The sequence below is a fragment of the Ursus maritimus genome, unplaced genomic scaffold (genome assembly GCF_017311325.1).
Source record: "Ursus maritimus isolate PB19 unplaced genomic scaffold, ASM1731132v1 scaffold_26, whole genome shotgun sequence".
NCBI classification, from domain to species: Eukaryota; Metazoa; Chordata; class Mammalia; order Carnivora; family Ursidae; genus Ursus; species Ursus maritimus.
This window is the reverse complement of record NW_024425119.1, coordinates 38,965,445-38,971,729: the sequence shown is the minus strand read 5'-3', so window position 1 is coordinate 38,971,729 and position 6,285 is coordinate 38,965,445. Positions and strand designations below refer to the sequence as shown.

The 6,285-nt window shown below is 40.8% G+C and overlaps 1 pseudogene; it reads right to left on the bottom strand.

Annotated features, from left to right (window-relative positions):
* Window positions 1-4,567: 4,567 nt before the first annotated feature.
* LOC103675606 lies at window positions 4,568-6,009 on the bottom strand (annotated as a pseudogene).
* Between the last annotated feature and the right edge of the window lie 276 nt (window positions 6,010-6,285).

Below are 6,285 nucleotides of genomic sequence, written 5' to 3'. Positions count from 1 at the left end.
AGTAAGTCAGTCAGAGATAGACAAATACCATATGATCTTACTCATACGTGGAATTCAAGAAACAAAACAAATGAGCAAAGGAAAAAGAAGAGAGAGAAACAAACCAAGAATCACTCTTCTTTTAAAAGATTTATTTATTTATTTGAGAGAGAGAGAGCAAGCATGGGGGGATGGGGGACAGAGAGAGAGGGACAGAATCTCTAGGAGACTCCCTGCTAAGTAAGGAGCCTGTTGTGGGGCTCGATCTCAGGACCCTGAGATCATGACCTGAGCTGAAATCAAGAGTTGGATGCTTAATGACTGAGCCACCCAGGCACTCCAAGAATCAGACTCTTAACTATAAAGAAACTGATGGTTACCAGAGGGCAGGTGGGTGGGGGGATGGGTGAAATAGGTGAAGGGGAATTAGAGTACACTTATCATGATGAGCACTGAGTAGTGTATAGAATTATTGAATCACTATATTGCACACCTGAAACTAATATAACGCTGTATGTTAACTATATTGGAATTAAATTTTAAAAAAAGAAAAGGCACAAGTAATTTTGCACAATGGGCTGTACTGAAAGCAGTGCATAGAGCAATACAAAAAGAACTAAATCTTGCTCTAGAACAGTCCTAACTGTTATAAAATGCTATATAAAAAAAGTGTGGGTATCACAAATTCTTAGTCTAGAGCCAATGGCCCAAGGGTATAGATGATAAATATTTAATGAATGAACAATTAAAGACTACTGTATGTGAGGAACACAACTGTGGAAGGCCTGTGGAATTTTATTTTATTATTATTTTGAAAGATTTATGTATTTATTCTAGAGAGAGCGAGAAAGAGCGAGTGGGGGTGGGGAGGGGCAGAGGGAGAAAGAGAATCCCAAGCAGACTCTCCAATGAGCATGGAGACCAACAGGGACTCAACCTCATGACCCTGAGATCACAACCCGAACCCAAACCAAGTCGGACACTTAACTGACTGCCCCACCCAGGCGTGCTGGTCTGTGGAATTTTAGAAAGAAAATTAAAGTAGATCATATGGATGCTCACCAAAAGAACCCACTTACTGTCTCAGAGGAGAATCAGCATGGCAAGATGATGCCTTGGTCCACTGCCTGTAGGTAGCCACTTGGATACATGAAATGAGCAGGCACGGTAGTGTCCAAGTCATACAACAATGAATTTACCGAAAACATATTCCACTGCCATCCACCAGTCACTAACGTGGAAGTTACAAATGTAATTTCCTGAATGTTAACAAGAGAAAAACTACCTGAAACTGGCCTTGGGAAAATCGCCAAGAACAAAGACTGACCCAAAGCTGACAAGTGATTGACACAGGGTAATGGCTAATATCTCTGAGGGATTCAAAAGGACTTTACAGAAACGACACTTATACTTACTCTTATACAGCAGCTAAAACACCATCAAGGTCTGGGAAATAGGCATTTTATGTCAATTTGGAGCCATAACCAACATCTTATTGGATCAAGGAACACATTTCAAAACACATTACAAAAATGGGTCAAAAGAACCCTTAAAACCTATGGAGCAGTGACCTAATTGAAAAATTAGAATGGGAAATTTAATTATTTTTATTAAAGACATGGTAAGATCATGAAGGGCTTAGGTCCTAGCTCCATTGGGTGAACGCGTGCCTCACAAGAAAATGAAGAGTGGTAAATGTGGAACCTCCTCCTTTTATTTTTAAGATTTTATTTATATGGGGCGCCTGGGTAGCGCAGTCGTTAAGCATCTGCCTTCGGCTCAGGGCGTGATCCCGGCGTTCCGGGATAGAGTCCCACATTGGGCTCCTCGGCTGGAAGCCTGCTTCTTCCTCTCCCTCTCCCCTGCTGTGTTCCCTCTCTTGCTGGCTGTCTCTCTGTCACATAAATAAATAAAATCTTTAAAAAAAAAAAAGATTTTATTTCTTTATTTGAGAGAGAGGGTGAGCAAGAGAGCAGCAGCAAGAGGAGGGGCAGAGGCAGAGGAAGAAGCGGACTCCCTGCTGAGCAGATAGCATGTCTGGGGCTCAATCCCGGGACTCAGAAATCATGACCTGAGCTGAAGGCAGACACTTAATTGACTGAGCCCCAGTGTACAACCACTTTAAAGAGATTTCTGGACATTGGAGGTTTTTGTTGTGGTGTGGTTCTTGTTATCAGCTCTGGTATCCCAGGCCTGGGACTACATTTGCATGTTTGAGCTAAAGGAAAGTAGCTTCTCAAAATACTACCTCTATTCTTTTGAATTAGACTGTATTTATTCCTAAGGCACCTCTGGGTTGAGTATTGAACTTGCCTTATGCAGCCAAACTAGAATTGATTATAAGTGCCACCCTACGGTAATTTTATGATGGTTTATCTCCTCGACTCTAACATCTCTCTATGGGAATGGACAAAGGAGAGGTGCTTACAAGGTTCCTATTGGCACTTTATAAGCTTCCTTTTTTTTTTTTTAATCATTTATAAGATGCAACATTTCCCATCCTTTTATTGTCAACCTTTCTGTACCTGATATGTAAGGTATAATTCTTTTAAGGAGCATTTAGTTGATAAACTCTTGGTCAAAGAATTTAGTCTGCTTACATTTAACATAACTACTGATGTAGTTGGATTTAACTTCCCACCTCACCACTGTCACACCTGCTCTGTTCCTTTTTCTCTCCTTTCTTGCCTTCTTTTGGATTAACTTTTTTTTAACCCCTTCATTCTTTCCTTTTTATTAGGCAATCTTTTACTCTTATTTTAGCTATTACTCTGGATATTACCACATGCATCCTATAAATTAGTACTTTTACCACTTACTGAGCGATGTAAGGATCTTAGCATAGTTTTAACACTTTTTACCCCCTCTAACTTTTTGTGTAGTTATTGTCATGTATTTTGATTATATACATGTGTGTGTGTATATACATGTATATCCATATGTATGTGTAGGTATAATCCTCAAGACATTACTGTTACTATACATATAAATATTCACTTAAACTTACATGATGGGTATTAAGGAGGGCATGTGATGAACACTGGGTGTTATATGCAACTAATGAATCGTTGAACACTACATCAAAAACTAATGATGTACTATATGTTGGCTAATTGAACTTAATTAAAAAAAGATACAAATAAAAAAAAGAAAAAATAAACTTATGTGTTCAAACTTTCAGTTGCTCTTAATTCATCCCTCTAGTTCAATGTTTCCATTTAGGAACATATTCCCTCTACGTAAGGAAATCCTTTCAGTATTTCTCTTGTGAAAGTATACTGGTGCTAAATGTCCTTAGGTGCTGTTTGTCTGAAAATATTTCCCTTTCAATTTTTTTCTGAAAAGGCAGACTTTCAATAACTGTTTTTATTACCAGTTTAAGTCACGAAGTTACAAAGTACTTAGCAATTTCTGAAAGAGTATTATTGTTTTTAAAAAAAGGCTCATTCATTACAAACCTGATGTCTAGTATTTCATTGGTATACCACTGTTCAAAGGTCCTGGCCAAAAAATCTCAAAGAAAACATTCAATCCAATGTTTTAAGCCTCACTTTGCTAATTAAGTTTGTGTGAATTTGAGGCCTCTAAAAGACAAGGGACATGGAATCAGGCAGGGCTGGAGACACTGGCAATGCTTAAGCTGTCAGCCAGACTCCAGACAGCAAGACCAGACAATTTTTTCCTGGGTTACTCTACTTGAATTATTGTTCAATTAGTCAGCATAATATATCTTTAAAGAAATGAAAAATTAACATGCTAAGGAAGTTACTGCATTATTTGGACTACATGTCATAATTATATTTAGCAAATTCAGATAGCCACAATAAAAATAGCCTCCATCATCTGCAGTTACAAAGATAACGATTATCCATCTGGCTTTTTATCTTTGCTGGACAATAATACAGAACTAATGAGCTATAAATGATACTATTTTATGTCATAAAATATGAGATTTTTTTCATTTATGTTTATAAGCACTTACTGCTTGAGTCAAGGTTAGGCTTGTTAAATAATTAAAGGGAATTTTATTATAGGAACATGTATTTCTATCATTCTAAAAGAATAAAATGCATATAAAAACAGCTTTTATTTTTGTTTGCAACCTGTGAAATTGAGTTATTTTGCTGATGCGAAATAATAATAACTAATTTTAGGACAATTCTACGTAGCTTCTGAAAATGCTACACACCCACTTCTTAAATGCATCAAATTTATAGCATGTCCCATCTCAGACTTGGCCAGAGCAAAATTATGGAAATGACTGATGGCTCAGCTGAAACAAAAGGTAATTAACTTGTTGGGAACAGGCTATGGAACAAGGGAGCACAAAGCTAGAAGAAAAGACTTTTTATTTAAAGGCAAAATATCCTAAGTGGCCCTGTGGCACAGGCAATTTTTAGTTTCACACTCACCAATGTGTATGTGATCTCCCACCCTTAATTTCTTTCATCTTAAGTGGCTGATTTGGATGGACTCATTGAGAACGATGTCCATAAGAGAAAAATCTTTCTGTGGTTAAATTTAACTTGTGATAAGTTTGCGGAAGTTACAGGTAAAGAGGATAGTGAAGAGGTCCGCTATGATCCATTTATTTGAAGGTCAAACCAGCTTCACTGTATACTCTGAAGGACTTTCTCAGTGGTGCTTACATAGGCAGCTATTCTCAGGTCCAATCCTAGGTTATACTTCGTGGCTGTGTACATGATTTGCCTGGCAGAAAATTCCACAGGGTAAGCTAAACCAGAAAGCATAATGTCTTTGTTGGATATTCTGTTTTGGAACACTGCTGTGGATACAATGGGAAAAGTTCAATGGTGTTTTCTAAATTTTCTTTCTAAACTATCTTGAACAGACATGAGAAAGTGGTGGTTAGAATCTCTTTCATACTTGAAGGTCAAACAGCCATAGCTGACATGATTTATATTCTTTAGCCACTCAAAGTAAGTTACTGTCACTCCTTCAGCATTCAAGTATAGATTAGGAATAACCATAATGTTCCTCCTCAGAAAAATCTTATCAGCTTCTCTAATTGTCTGTTCATCGGCAGTTTCAGCAATAATCTTGGCTTTGATTCTGGGTGCACTAGATTTGGTCACCTGCTCTCATTGGCAATAGGGATGAGTATGCCAGTTTGCCTGCAGGATGCTTCTTTCCTAGGGCTTTGCCTTGGAGAAATTCAGGATTGATCCTGAATCTGAATTCCATATGCTCCCATTAGATTCAGCAACACCAACACATTTAGCAAAATTACAATGTAAATATAGACTACAAAATTGCCAAATCCCTAAAAAACAAATATTTTACCTCCAAACCCTGGTGTCATTCCTAAAATGTTCATGAAAGACGCTTCGTTAAGGAAGTTTTCAATCCCATGCAAAACACTACAGCCAGTTGAAGAGAGATGTGGGCGAATGCCACCCAGACTGATGGATTTACCAGGATGGCAGGCATGTGCATTAATTTACACGCCCTATGGTGCTGGCATAGGTGTCAGCAATCTAGAACATCTCTCGCTCGCATGCGCCCATGTCTGCGGAAGGCACATCAACGCTGGGACCAATAAAACCTTTTTTTTGTGAGTTCTACGGTGAACCCCCTCGTGATCTTTTCCAATTCATTACTGGTGTAGTTCTTGGTATTAACACCAGCATTAGCCCCCCCACCCCCGCAAATGGCACATCAACCACAGCACATGTAGATGTCACAAGAGAAGCCAAAACTTTTACTTACTTCACGTTCACATCTTTGCTGTCACGCGAACGTGCAGTGCTGCCTGTGCTGGGCCCCAGAGCCCCGGATGAGCTCCCTGGCACTGTCGTCGTGCGGGATGGGGAAGCTCAGGCTCAGCAAGTGGTTGCAGGGCTTGACCAGTCGCAGGATGCCACGCACCCAGTTCCGCTTCTGCTCCTCACTCTCCCCGTTCTGGACGTGTGCCACCAGCTTGTCCTCCAGGATGCTGGCCTCGTGGCTGAAGAACCTTTCCACTACCTCGAAGAAGAAGGTGCTTTTCTCCCAGCCCGCCGCCGCCATGCTGTCCCGTAGCCAGGTTCCAGAGGCAGTGACATTTCGTCCAAGCGGCGCCCGCCCTTGGAGGCCCGGGGGAGGGCTGCCTTTTAAACTTCACGCCTTTCCCGCAGTCTTCTCCCCTCACGCCACCCGCCACCTGACTGGGAACAGTCGACCGCGTGGCGCAACACCGCCTGCGACCGCGAGGCGGGACCGGCATCCCCTGCGCGCCTGCGCACTGACCTCCCCTCCGCCCAACTCGCAGGGCGCAAGGAGCGAGGCGGCAGTGGAGTTCTCTCT